The sequence below is a fragment of the Panthera leo genome, chromosome E3 (assembly GCF_018350215.1).
Source record: "Panthera leo isolate Ple1 chromosome E3, P.leo_Ple1_pat1.1, whole genome shotgun sequence".
Lineage (NCBI taxonomy): Eukaryota > Metazoa > Chordata > Mammalia > Carnivora > Felidae > Panthera > Panthera leo.
This window is the reverse complement of record NC_056694.1, coordinates 7,307,147-7,320,229: the sequence shown is the minus strand read 5'-3', so window position 1 is coordinate 7,320,229 and position 13,083 is coordinate 7,307,147.

Sequence of the window (13,083 nt, the reverse complement as noted above, 5' to 3'; positions counted from 1 at the left end):
CTCCAGTCTCGCTGAGTCCACAGAGCCTTCTGCTCCTTCTGGATGCTCCCACCAAGTTGCACCACACAACCTTGGGCCTTGGCTCCATTCTGGGGGGTAAGCCCCAGGAGGCTGTATTTTTATAATGCCCCTTAGGTCATTCCCTCCACAGCTGTGAGAGCCCTGGCTAATTGGGAGCCTTCCTTGAGCAGGGGGGAAATAAGGCCCAGAGCAGTAATGAGTCACCCTCCGGACGGTCCCTGGACCGTCTCCAATCGAGGGCACTGCCAGCCTGTGACTGCTGGTGGGTGGGGATGAGATACTGGGGCTGAGACCATTGGTGACTCTCTGTGCTGGTTTTAGGAGGCTCAGCTCCCTCCCTCCCCAGAATGAGGTTGGCATTGGCTTACTCAGTAGATGGTGGGGATTGGAGAACATGATTTCATCACAGGAAGTGGCCCCATCTTCTGGAGGCCGAAGCAAGAAGACCAGCTTCCTTTCTCAGTTGCTTCCTCAGTCCTAATTTTCCCCCACGCTTCTCCCAGGGCCTTCCAGGCAGCCCCTGCCCTGTCCCTGTGTCTGCATTTCTTGCACTTCCTCCTAGGCCCCAGGAGACAGGTTCTGCATTTTCATGGAATCCCCTTCTCTGAGCCAGGCCCTAAACATCCATTGCCTCATTTTCAGCCCTACAACATTGGGTGGTGGATTTGTTGTTTTCTATTTTCACCATCAGGAAACTGAGGCACCATCAGGAAGCAGCCTTAATGTCATGGAGTCCACTGGGCTGTGAAAGACATTTGGGTGAATGGTGACAGCTGGAAAGGTGGACAGAAGAGAGGACAAAGGACCGACTGCCTTTTTGGGAGTTCCTCTAGAGGGTGGCCTGCCCTGTCTGAGGGGTGACATCTGAATTTTATTCCCACCTTACCTCCCTGGCTGTGGAACCTGGCTGGACAGTCTCTTCTTTGCCAGGTCACCCAAGGAGGGGGCTGGACCCCACTAGGGGGTGCCCCAGCCCCTTCTGTTGGGCAGCGTGGCACGTTTACTCAACAGGCTCTGGGTCACTTTGGCAGAGTACCTGTCGCCCGGGTGCCTCAGGCCCTGCCTCTCCCATATACGATCTCCCTAGATGCAAGCTGCACATTCCATGCCATGTTCAAGCCCCTGGCCCCAGTGGGATCCCTATGACACTTAAAATTAGGAGACATGATTTCTGCTCACAGATGGTGTGTGGTCTTTGTGTTTGTTCACCCTCCCTTGTCCTGAGGCCCTTGCATGAGAGGGCCCTGTAATCAGCATTAAGCTGTGGCTCTACTCACAGAGGGGCTTCTGGAAGGAGGAGGGCCTGGTGTTTTGTGATTCCCTGATGGGCAGAGCCTAAATGCAGGTTTTTAGCCCAGGGGGTGGCTGTGGGGGAGGGGTCAGGAGTGGGGGAGGGGTCAGGGACAGAGTGAGGGCTATGAGCTGTGGACCACAATTTGAGAATACGGTTTACATCTTCCTCCAAGTTCTCCTAAGTTTCTGTTCTCCCTTCCTCATTGGCCACATCTGTCACTGTCCCAGTCCCTTCCCCTCCATGGCACCTCACCCTGCTCCTGCTTTTCCCCCAAGATCAGGAGTAAGGCAAAGATGTCTGCTCTCACTACCTCCATTCATTGTGGTGGAGGTTCTAGCTTATGCAATAAGGCAAGACAAAGAGGTAAAATTGTTCTGTGTTTTCTGAGAATCTGTATTTATGTATTTGGCAGTCATTCATCACTTGGCAATTGTATTGACTTTTTTTTTTTTTTTAATTGCATTCTTGATGCTCTGGCACTTGTGGCCTTGCTGACTGGGAAGAGATGTCCCCTCCCAAGGCTAGCCTATTCTTAGATCTAGGGAAAAGCCTCCCAGCATGCCTTTCATATGCAAACTAACCCATGAGACCCGTACTCTAAAACACTACTTTTATCTAATTCTCACACACCAATCCAGTATTTCCTCTGCCCTGAGTCAACCCTGTCCTCGGTGCCAGACAACTAAAGATAACACTTGTAACCCAAGGCCCATTCAAATTAGTCAAACTAGCCAATCCTAAACTGGTTCCTCTTCCTTATCTTGTCTTGCCAGGGGAAAACATAATAAAGGCTGTGATCTATGCCTTCTGCTTGGTCTTGCTTCTGCCTCCTCTAGTGTTTCCCAGGTGGCCCTCTATGGCATGGCATTTTCCTTCTCTGCAAGAAATGTCAGTTATAAAAACCTTTCAGTGTCATTACCCTCTCTGTGTCATCACTCAGTCTCCTGTATAAATTAAAACTCTGTGGGTATAAGAATTGAGCCAAAAGGCATCCAGATTGAAAAGGAAGAAATAAAAACTCTTTATTTACAGATGACTTGGTGCTTTATGTAGCCAATCCAATGGAATCAACAAAAAAACCCACTAGAACTATAAGTGACTTAAGCAAGTTCACAGGAATCAAGAGCAATACACAGAAATCAATTGTTTCCTATATACTAATGACAAAAAATGGAAGTCAAATGAAAACACTATCACTTACAATAGCTACAAAAATATGAAATATTTAGGGGTGCCTGGGTGGCTCACTCAGTTAGGTGTCTGACTTTGGCTCAAGTCATGATCTCACAGTTCGTGGGTTCAAGCCCTGCGTTGGGCTCTGAAATGACAGCTCAGAACCTAGAACCTGCTTCAGATTCTTTGTCTCCCTCTCTCTCTGCCCCTCCCTCGCCCACACTCTGTTTTTCTCTTCAAAATAAATAAACATTAAAAAATATTTTTTAAAAATATTAGGGGTACCTGGGTGGCTCAGTTGGTTGAGCATTTGACTTCAGCTAGGTCATGATCTTGCCATTCATGGGTTTGGGACCTGTATCCGGCTCTTTGCTGACAGCTTGGAGCCTGGAGCCTGCTTTGGATTCTGTGTCTCCCTCTCTCTCTGTTCCTCCCCTGCTCACACTGTGTTCTGTCTCTCAAAAACAAACATTAAAAATTTTTTAAAAATATGAAATACTTATAACAGAATATGTGCAAGATCCAAACAGAACTAGAAAACATTACTGAGATAAATTAAAGATTGACGAATGGAGATTTCCTACGTAAGTATGAACAGTATCAATGCTGTTCAGAAGTCAGTTCTCTCCAAATTAATATGTAAATATAACACAATCTCAGTCATAGTCCCAGTAAGCTGTTTTGTAGAAATTGGAAGCAATTCTAAAATTCCTATAGAAATTCAAAGTACTTAGTACTTAGAATTCCTATAGAAATTCATAATACTCAAAATGCTATCTCTAGTTGTCTGAAATTGAAGAACAAAAACGGAGGATTTATGTTACCTGACTTTAAGACTTACTGTAAAACTACTGTAGTCAAGATATATTAATGTCAAGATAAATAGGTCAATGGAACTGAAACAAGTACAGAAAGAGACCCACGGTTATGTGGTCAATTTATTTCTAACAAAGATGCAAAGACAATTCAGTGGAGAAATTATAGTCTTTTGAACAACTGGTACTGGAACAACTGGAAATTTATATAAAAAAAATGAACTTCATATTTTGTTTCTGTTTTTATTTTTGTTTTATTATTTTTTTAATTTTTTTAACGTTTTATATATTTTTGAGACAGAGAGAGACAGAGCATAAACGGGGGAGGGGCAGAGAGAGAGGGAGACACAGAATCAGAAGCAGGCTCCAGGCTCTGAGCCATCAGCCCAGAGTCTGACACGGGGCTCGAACTCACGTGCCGCGAGATCGTGACCTGAGCTGAAGTCGGACGCTTAACTGACTGAGCCACCCAGGCGCCCCTGTTTTTATTTTTTTTTAATGTTTACTTTTTTCTGAGACAGAGACAGAGCATGAGTGGGGGAGGGGCAGGGAGGGAGTGAGACACAGAATCCAAAGTAGGCTCCAGGCTCTGAGCTGTCAGCACAGAGCCTGATGCAGGGCTTGAACTCACAAACCGTGAGATCGTGACCTGAGCCGAAGTCGGTCGTTCAACCGAATGAGCCACCCAGATGCCCCTCATATTTTGTACTATATGCAAAAATTAAATCAAAATGAATCATAAGCCTAAATTTAAGTCCTAAAATTATGTAACTCAAGAAAAAAAAAAAACAGGAGAAAATCTGTGACTTAGGTGCAGATTTCTCAATTCAACACCAAAAACATTAAAGAAAATACTGTTCGGGGCGCCTGAGTGGCTCAGTCAGTTAGATGTCTTGATTTTGGCTCAGGTCATGATCTCAGGGTCATGGGGTCTTGCTCTGCCCTGAGTGCAGAGCCTGCTTGGGATTCTCTCTCTCTCCCTCCCCCTCTGCCCCTCCACTGCTCACTAGTGCACTCCCTCTCTCTTTCTAAAAAATTAAAATTAAGTTAAAAAACGAAAATCATAATGAGATACCATTCTATATCTGTTAAATGGCTAAAATTGAAAGACCAGTCATACTGTTGGCAAGGATGTGGAGCAACTGGGAATGTAAAGAGGTACAACTGTTTGAGTCACTCCTTAAAAAGTGAAACATATACCTACTACCTATACATATACATGTACCACATACACATACCACTGACAGGTATCACTGTGTTGACCAGCAGCAGCAGAAGCACATGGGGACTTGTGAAAATGAAAAGTCTCAGGCCCCAGTCCAGCCTGTTGAAGTTTGAGAACCACTGCTCCCGGGCAAGGACACTGACTTTCAGGACCTGCCTTGTCTGTTACCTTTACTTTTCATGGCAATCCTGTGAGATGAAGAAATTTTATTCCCACCCATCAGAGGAAGAAACTGAGGTTCAGACAGGTCACCTCACTCACTCTAGTTCCCTCTACTGGGGCGGCCTGGACTTTGGACAACGCTCAGATCTGTGTGCCTTGGGTGCTTGGCGCTCTCCAATATGATTACCCTTCTTCCCAGCTCAGCCAGGAGTTTAACCTCTGCCATGTCCCCTCTCCTCCCGCAGCTCTTCTAGAGAAGGCCATTCATCAGTGCTTCATTCATCTAGATGCTTGTCAAGGTCTGGGGAAACAAAGGTAACTGAATGTGAGCATGAGGTAAGGCAGGAAGATGACAATGGTTCCCTGAAGGACAGGGAAGGAGGAGAAACCAGGAGCCAGATCTTGGACTCTACCCTTCCCCATGAACTGCCTGGTGCCACTGCTGACAACAGCACTGTGTTTATTTACTTCCTCCTGTTTTCTATCCAGAGGACGGGGGCCCAGAGAGGGTTTCTTCTGCCCTGGTTGGGGGCAGGCATGCAGTGAGCCCTCCAGGAATTAGGACCCAGCTGGGAAGGGAAGACTCACCCGTGTGAAGCAAGGAGAGGGAGGCCACAAAGTCAACGCTGAAACAGGTGGGGATGACATCTCCCACTTACTGGGTGCTGGGTGTTTTGCTTATTTGCTGTGTTCTTGATGCTTTGACAGGTGGAGCCTCACTGACCAGGGAGAGACTGCCCCTCTCAGTGCCGGCCAGTTCCTAGAGATGGCAAAGACTTGCCCAGGAGCACACCTTTCATATGCAAACCAACCAGTCCAGAGCCCAGTCCAGAGCCCGTACTCCAAACCACCTCTTCCATCTGGCTCTTCTGCCCCAGGAGGGCAATATTCCTCTACCCCATTCTCCCCAGGGCAGCCCCTAATCTGCAGAATCCGCTGAAATTATTCCCACTGGCCAATCATAAACCAGCTTAACCTGCTTTGCCTTGTCTTTTCCACAGACACTAGATAAAGGCTCCTGTCCATGTTTTCCCTTCACTTCCTTTGCTTCCTGACCGAACTTGGTGTCTCCCAATGCAGCCCTGCATGAGATTCCATGCCTCTGGGATCTAGGGATCAGTGAGTATAAATTCTTACCTCATGACAGTAATTTCTGTGTCTTTGTGCCTTACCATATCTGATTCAAACAAATCCAAATAAAATTATATATACATATATATATATATATATGTGTGTGTGTGTGTGTGTGTGTGTGTATATATTAAATGTTTATTTATTTTTGAAAGAGGGAGAGAGAGGGCCAGCAGGGGAGGGGCAGAGAGAGAGGGAGACAAAGAATCTGAAGCAGGCTCCCGGCTCTGAGCTGTCAGCACAGAGCCGGAAGCAGGGCTCGAACTCAGGAACCGCGAGATCATGATCCGAGCTGAAGTTGGCAGCTTAACCATCTGAGCCACCCAGACGCCCCTAAAATTACATTTTAAAGTAGGAGTTAACCCTCCCCGTAGGCAGGGTCTGTTATGGTCCTCATTTTACAAGAGGAAACTGAGGTCCTGAGTAAGGTTGTGAACATCACTTAAGGTCACATTGCCACTGAATACCTGCTGTGGTGTTGGGTCTGTGCCTCTGCTCCCCCCGCTTCCCCATGCAGTGACAACCATCAACAGTCCTCTGGGCCACATCAGCACCCAAGGGTTCCCTTTTCTGTGTTGTCTTCCTGCTACACAGGGAGATGCTTGAGGACTGACCGGGGCATGGAGCTTTGGGTCCTTGGCACCTGGCATAGTGCACGGGGCAGTCAGTGCCGACTGGTGTGAATGGAAAGAACACAGAGGTGGGTGTCAGGTGATGACGATCCATGTAGCTTTCCAGTCGGTGTGCAGTGTTTTCTGTCTTACCTCATTCTGTCCTCCCTCAGACCCTCTAAGGGAGGTAGCTGTTATCCCCACTTTACAGATGAGAAGACTGAGGCTCGGGGAAGGGAAGGCATTTGCCCAGCAGTCTGACCCAGGGGCTGCCTTCTGTGGAGTCTGCCACTGTCACATTCACAAGTTTCATTTGTCATGTGACCAAGACTTCCTCACCTGTCAGCTTCCTCCTCATGGCCGCTGGCTGCATTCCAGCTCCTGATCAATGTGACAAATGCCAACAGAGCCTCTCAGAGGTGACAGCAGAGGGCTGAGGACTGGGAGGCACCGGCTGACTCCTGACCTTGCTGTGCTCCCAGCTTGAGGGAGGAGGAAGGATACTCTCAGAGGTGACCCTTGTCGCCCTTCCCCTCTGTGTCACAAACAGCTCTCCAGAAGCCCCGATTCATGGCATTTGCCAGTTTCCATGGTGCAAGAACTCCCACAGTATGGAGTTAGCTACCTCTGTGTGGACCAAATGTTTGCATCCCCACTGGACCCCCCAAATTCACATGTTGAAGCCCTAAGCACCAGTAGGGCTGTATTCAGAGGTGGGGCCCCTAAGGAAATAACCAAGGTTAATGAGTCATGGGGGTGGAGGGCTGATCCTATAGGACTAGTGTCCTTACAGAAAGTGACGTCAGAGTGCTGCTGTCTCTGTCTCCACACGCACATGCTGAGGGAAGGCCTTGTGAACACATAGCAAGATGGCGCCGCCTACAAGCTACAGGCGGTGACCTCAGGACACAACCTACCCTGCCAAACCTTGATCTTGGACTTCCCGCACTCCAGAACTGAGAGAAATTCCTGCTATTTAAGTCACCCGGTCTGTGGCATTTCATCATGGCAGCCCGAGCAGACTAATACGACTCCCGATGTGAAGTCACTGAATTTGAGCCAAGAAGAAATGCACAGCGGCAGGTGCTTCTACGTTATTCCCACCATGCAGATGCAACAGCATAAATAACGTCAAGAGCACAGATAATAGTAATACGTGGTAAACTATGTAGGCAGAGACGAGCTTTCTTCCTTTTTAATATAATTTATTGTAAGGTTATATTTTTCTTTTTTTTTAGGTTTATGTATGTATGTATTTATTTATTTACAGTGCTGGGGGGGAGGGGCAGAGAGAGAGGGAGAGAGAGAGAATCTCATTAGGCTCCACACAGTTAGCAGTGTGGAACCCCATACGGGGCTCAAACTCATGAATTTTGAGATCATGACCTGAGCGGAAACCATGAGTTGGAGGCGTAACTGACTGAGCTACTCAGGTGCCCCAGGTTATATTTTTTTCTTGATTAAAAATTAAGAAAACATTTTTAAATGTTTATTTTTGAGAGAGAGAGAGAGAGAGCACGAGTGGAAGAGGGGCAGAGAGAGAGAGAGGGGGACACAGAATCCGAAGCAGGCTCCAGGCTCTGAGCTGTTGGCACAGAGCCTGACTCAGGGCTCAAACTCATGAACCGTGAGATCATGACCTGGGCCAAAGTTGGCGGCTTAAGTGACTGAGCCACCCAGGCGCCCCTTGATTAAAAATGTTTTATTGTGTTAATGCATACTTAACAAAAACTTACCATTTTAGCCATTTTTAAGTATACAGTTCAGTGGCATTAGGTACATTTATATTGTTGTACACATATTTAATATTTAATAGTGGCTGTGTTGAGAAAGGGCTCACAACATTCCCCCAAATTAACAATCAGCTCCGGTATGTTTCCCTCTGTGGGATCCCCTTTATCCATGGTCATCAGGTGGCTTAGCAAATTCAGAAGAAAAAGCCAGGAAATGCTTCTGTTGATGTGCATTTCACAGAATTCAAATTTAAGGTGAATTATGATGGACACATAGTCCTCCTCTTTTTTTTCCTTCCTTTATTTGAAATATGTTTTTAGTGGCCTGAGCTGAGCACATTCTTACAAGGCCTGAACTGGCCAACGGATCTCAGCTGAGGCGACACTTTGGTTCATGTCGGCCTCAAACTTCATGTCATTCGTTGCGTGTCACTGGCCCCTGGTACTGATGTGTTTTTGGTTTGAAAGAGCAGACATTTATTCCCTCACAACTCTGGAGGCCAGAAGTCCAAAGTCAAGGTGTGGACGGATTGTGCCCCCTCTGAAGGCTCTAGGGAAGGATCCTTCCCGCCTCTCCCAGTTTCTGGAGCTCAAAGCGGGCTTTGGGGTCCTGGGCCCGTTGAGGCACCACGCAGTCTCTCCCTCCCATGTCTGCCTTCCAGCGTGACGATTGGCTTCCCTATATTTCCTGTTCAGATGCAGAGTGGCTGCCGGCCCTGGTGGCCCTGGTCTTTCACTGGAGCATAATTACTGTGATAAAGTGGTTACCAGTGCATCTTGGACAACACAAGCTGAGATGGGGGTGAGACCCAGGAGACCCGAGAGAGGGAGTTTGCATCTGAGAAGAGTGAGTGTGGGTGGTGACCCCCATAAGGACCCCAGGTGGAAGAGGCTTCTCCAGAGTCTGGGAGTAATAGCTGCAAACGGTTCCCAGGCACACACCCTGTCACAGGCCTTTATTAACTCATGGTGTCTATAGAAATGTAGTTATTCAGTGCCAGCAAAAGGCCAGAGTACAAGCAGAGCCCTGTGCCTTATGTCTAAATATTTAAGTTATCATAACTTGGCAAATAATATCTCTCTGCCCTGAGAAGTATGCCTTCATAATACAAAATTGAGAAATGTGTTTTTATGCAAATGACAGTTAGCAAAACAAAGACAGCTGAACTGATTATTATTACAGGAGCCTGGATGTTCTGTTTTGGGTTGGCGATATTTGCAGATTTTTAAAGACGTAGGGGTGCCTGGGTGGCTCAGTCAATTAAGCATCTTACTTCGGCTCAGGTCATGATCTCACAGTTCGTGGGTTCGAGCCCTGTATGGGGCTCTGTGGAGCCTGGAGCCTGCTTCAGCTTCTGTGTCTTCCTCTCTCTCTGCCACTCCCCTGCTCATGCCCTCTGTCTCTCAAAAATAAGTAAACATTAAAAAAAAATTAAAGAGAACTACTGGGACCTCATCAAAATAAAAAGCTTCTGCACAGCGAAGGAAACAATCAACAAAACTAAAAGGCAACTGACAGAATGGGAGAAGATATTTGCAAATGACATATTAGATAAAGGGTTAGTAAAAATCTATAAAGAAGTTATCAAACTCAACACCCAAAAAACAAATAATCCAGTGAAGAAATAGGCAGAAGACATGAATAGACACTTCTCCAAAGAAGACATCCAGATGGCCAACCGACACATGAAAAAATGCTCAACATCGCTCATCATCAGGGAAATACAAATCAAAACCACAATGAGATACCACCTCACAACTGTCAGAATGTCTAACATTAACAACTCAGGCAACAACAGATGTTGGCGAGGATGTGGAAAAAGAGGGTCTCTTTTGCATTGTTGGTGGGAATGCAAGCTGGTGTAGCCACTCTGGAAAACAGTATGGAGGTTCCTCAAAAAACTAAAAATAGAACTACCCTACGACCCAACAATTGCACTACTAGACATTTATCTACGGGCTACAGGTGTGCTGCACCCCCATTTTTTTAGCAGCACTATCAACAATAGCTAAAGTATGGAAAGAGCCCAAATGTCCATCTATGGATGAATGGATAAAGAAAATGTCATATACAATGGAGTATCACTCAGCAATCAAAAAGAATGAAATCTTGCCATTTGCAACTACGTGGATGGAACTGGAGGGTATTATGCTAAGTGAAATTAGTCAGAGAAAGACAAAAATCATATGACTTCACTCATATGAGGACTTTAAGAGACAAAACAGATGAACATAAGGGAAGGGAAATAAAAATAATATAAAAACAGGGAGGGGGACAAAACAGAAGAGACTCATAAATATGGAGAACAAACTGAGGGTTACCGGAGGCGTTGTGGGAGGGGGGATGGGCTAAATGGGTAAGGGGCACTAAGGAATCTACTCCTGAAATCATTGTTGCACTATATGCTAACTAATTTGGATGTAGATTTTAAGAAATAAAAAATAAAATTAAAGACATGGAATTCTTATGTATTATCTGTTTATGTAGTCAAATTTATTTTTTAACTTTTCTCAGTAAAATCACTAAACACATTATAATCACTATTGTCATATAATTTGTTTTGTATGGGTAGTAATGCCAAATTAGGCAACCTTTTTTGAATCATTGTAGTTCTGTGGTTGTTTTATCAATTCTAAAATTTTTTTAACGTTACTTTTTGAGACAGAGAGAGACAGAGCATGAGCAGAGGAGGGTAGAGAGAGAGAGAGAGAGGGAGACACAGAATCCAAAGCAGGCTCCAGGCTCTGAGCTGTCAGCACAGAGCCCGACGTGGGGCTCTAACTCAGGAGCTGTGAAATCATGACCTGAGCTGAAGTCGGACACCCAACCGACTGAGCCACCCAGGTGTCCCTGTTTTATCAATTCTAGTTGGAGAAAACTTCTTTCTGCTGAGGCAGCAATCAATACCATTCTTAAAGCAATACTCAGATTTGGAAATGTCATACATTTTACCCAACATATTCATGTGCTTGGAGGGGATCACATGTCACAAGTTATCTTTGTTATAGAAAATACTACAAAATATTTTAGTTTTATGATATAAATTGTTATCACATTATGATTTTAACCACGTTTTATACTTTTATTTTATTTTAGAGAGAGAGAGCATAAGATGGGGAGAGGGATAGAGGGAGAGAGAAAGAGAGAGAGAGACAGAGAATCTCAAGCAGGCTCCACACTCAGTGGAGATGTGGGGCTAATTCCCAGGACCCTGGGCTCATGACCTGAGCCAAATCAAGCATCAGTCACTCAACCAACTAAGACACCCAGGCACCCCTTAACCACATTTTAAATCAACTTTGGTAGCTCGCTTCATGTATATGTCAAACTCACATATATATTTTATACCCATGCATATATATATATATATATATATATATATATATATATATATATGGAATGTGTATACATGTACATATGCATATATATAGGTATGTACTAAGAATTTCTGTAGTTGCAGTCTGCACCTGTTAGGCATAGCATGCTAACCTGTGAGTATCTCTGGGACGATGAATTGGAACATGAAGAAGAGAGAGAGTGGGTGTTTGATACAACTAGGAGATAGTTGTGTGTTATACAAAAACTATTGCATTCAAGTTATCTGAGGGCAAGATTTAACAAATTAGTCTTTCTGTTACTTATGTAGCTCCTCTGCCCCTTTCCTTTACCTAGGCCCATGCAAAGACAGTCTCTTTTGTCAACAAGGGCACAACCCCCACCCCTCTGGCCTTAGGTCCAGTCCCCCCCTGTGTCAGAACATGGGGCAATCTGGGGGGAGAAGCACTTCTCTGGAGCCGGAAGACTGATAGTCTTGAGATCCCTGTTAGCAGGTTCCAGGTTGAACTGGCCCAGCAATGGGTGTCAGATTCCTGGATGTTCATGTGTCTTTTATAAATTCACTTATATGTATGTTTGAGAGAGACAGAGAGACAGAGCATGAGCAGGGGAGAGGCAGAGATAGGAGACACAGAATCCAAAGCAGCCTCCAGGCTCTGAGCTGTCAGTACAGAGCCTGACATGGGACTCGAACCCACACACTGTAGGATCATGACCTGAGCCGAAGTTGGATGCTCAACTGACTGAGCCACCCAGGTGCCCTCCACTTGTATGTTTTTATGTTCAAGACTTTCTAGGGTGGGCCAGGGTGGGATCCCTGTTGCCCAACTCCAGGTACGGTGCCCGTCACAGCCTGGTAGGCAGCCCTTTCCACACAGCTCTCCCTGCCTCCCTCTGAATTCTGGTAACTACTCTCTGGGGCCTGGAGATACAACCTCAGACTTGCTGCAGTGTCTGTGGGCCACCACTCTGTCTCCATAGCGTTCCTACGCCCTGCCCATTTCATCCTCTGTAAAGATTCCTTTAAGCTCTCTTGCAATTGCCTTCATCTGAGAGCCATCTGTTTCCAGCCAGGATATGCCCCGCTTTACGCCTGGACAAAGGCTTGCAGAGTGGCAAATGTGTGGTAGATACAAAGGGTGAAGTGCTCGGCGGCTCTCTGTTCTATTTATCGCAGAAAACTTCTGCTTTTGGAGGGAGGAGAGCCACAATGTAGGTTGGAAAATGTAGACAGAAATAATTTTTTTCATTCTTGGGCCGGAGCTACATGGGATAAGGTAAATCCGACCACTATGTGACAAGCAATCCCCAAATGCTTGTGGTTTAACACAAGGAAAGTCAGTACTGGATTGTGTAGCATTCCAGTGTGGATGTTCCTGGTTTGAGGCTCTCCTGGGCATCTTCTTGGTCTCTCCTGCACTCAGGAACTCAGGGACCCAGGGTCCTTCCATCTTGCAGTTTCACCTCCTGTAGTTCTGGAGGCTCCTCTCCACGTGCCTGGCAGATGGGGAAACAGAGCGCGTGGAAGATTGCATAAAGAGTTTTAGATCACTTCCTCTGGAGGCAATATACATCCTTCTT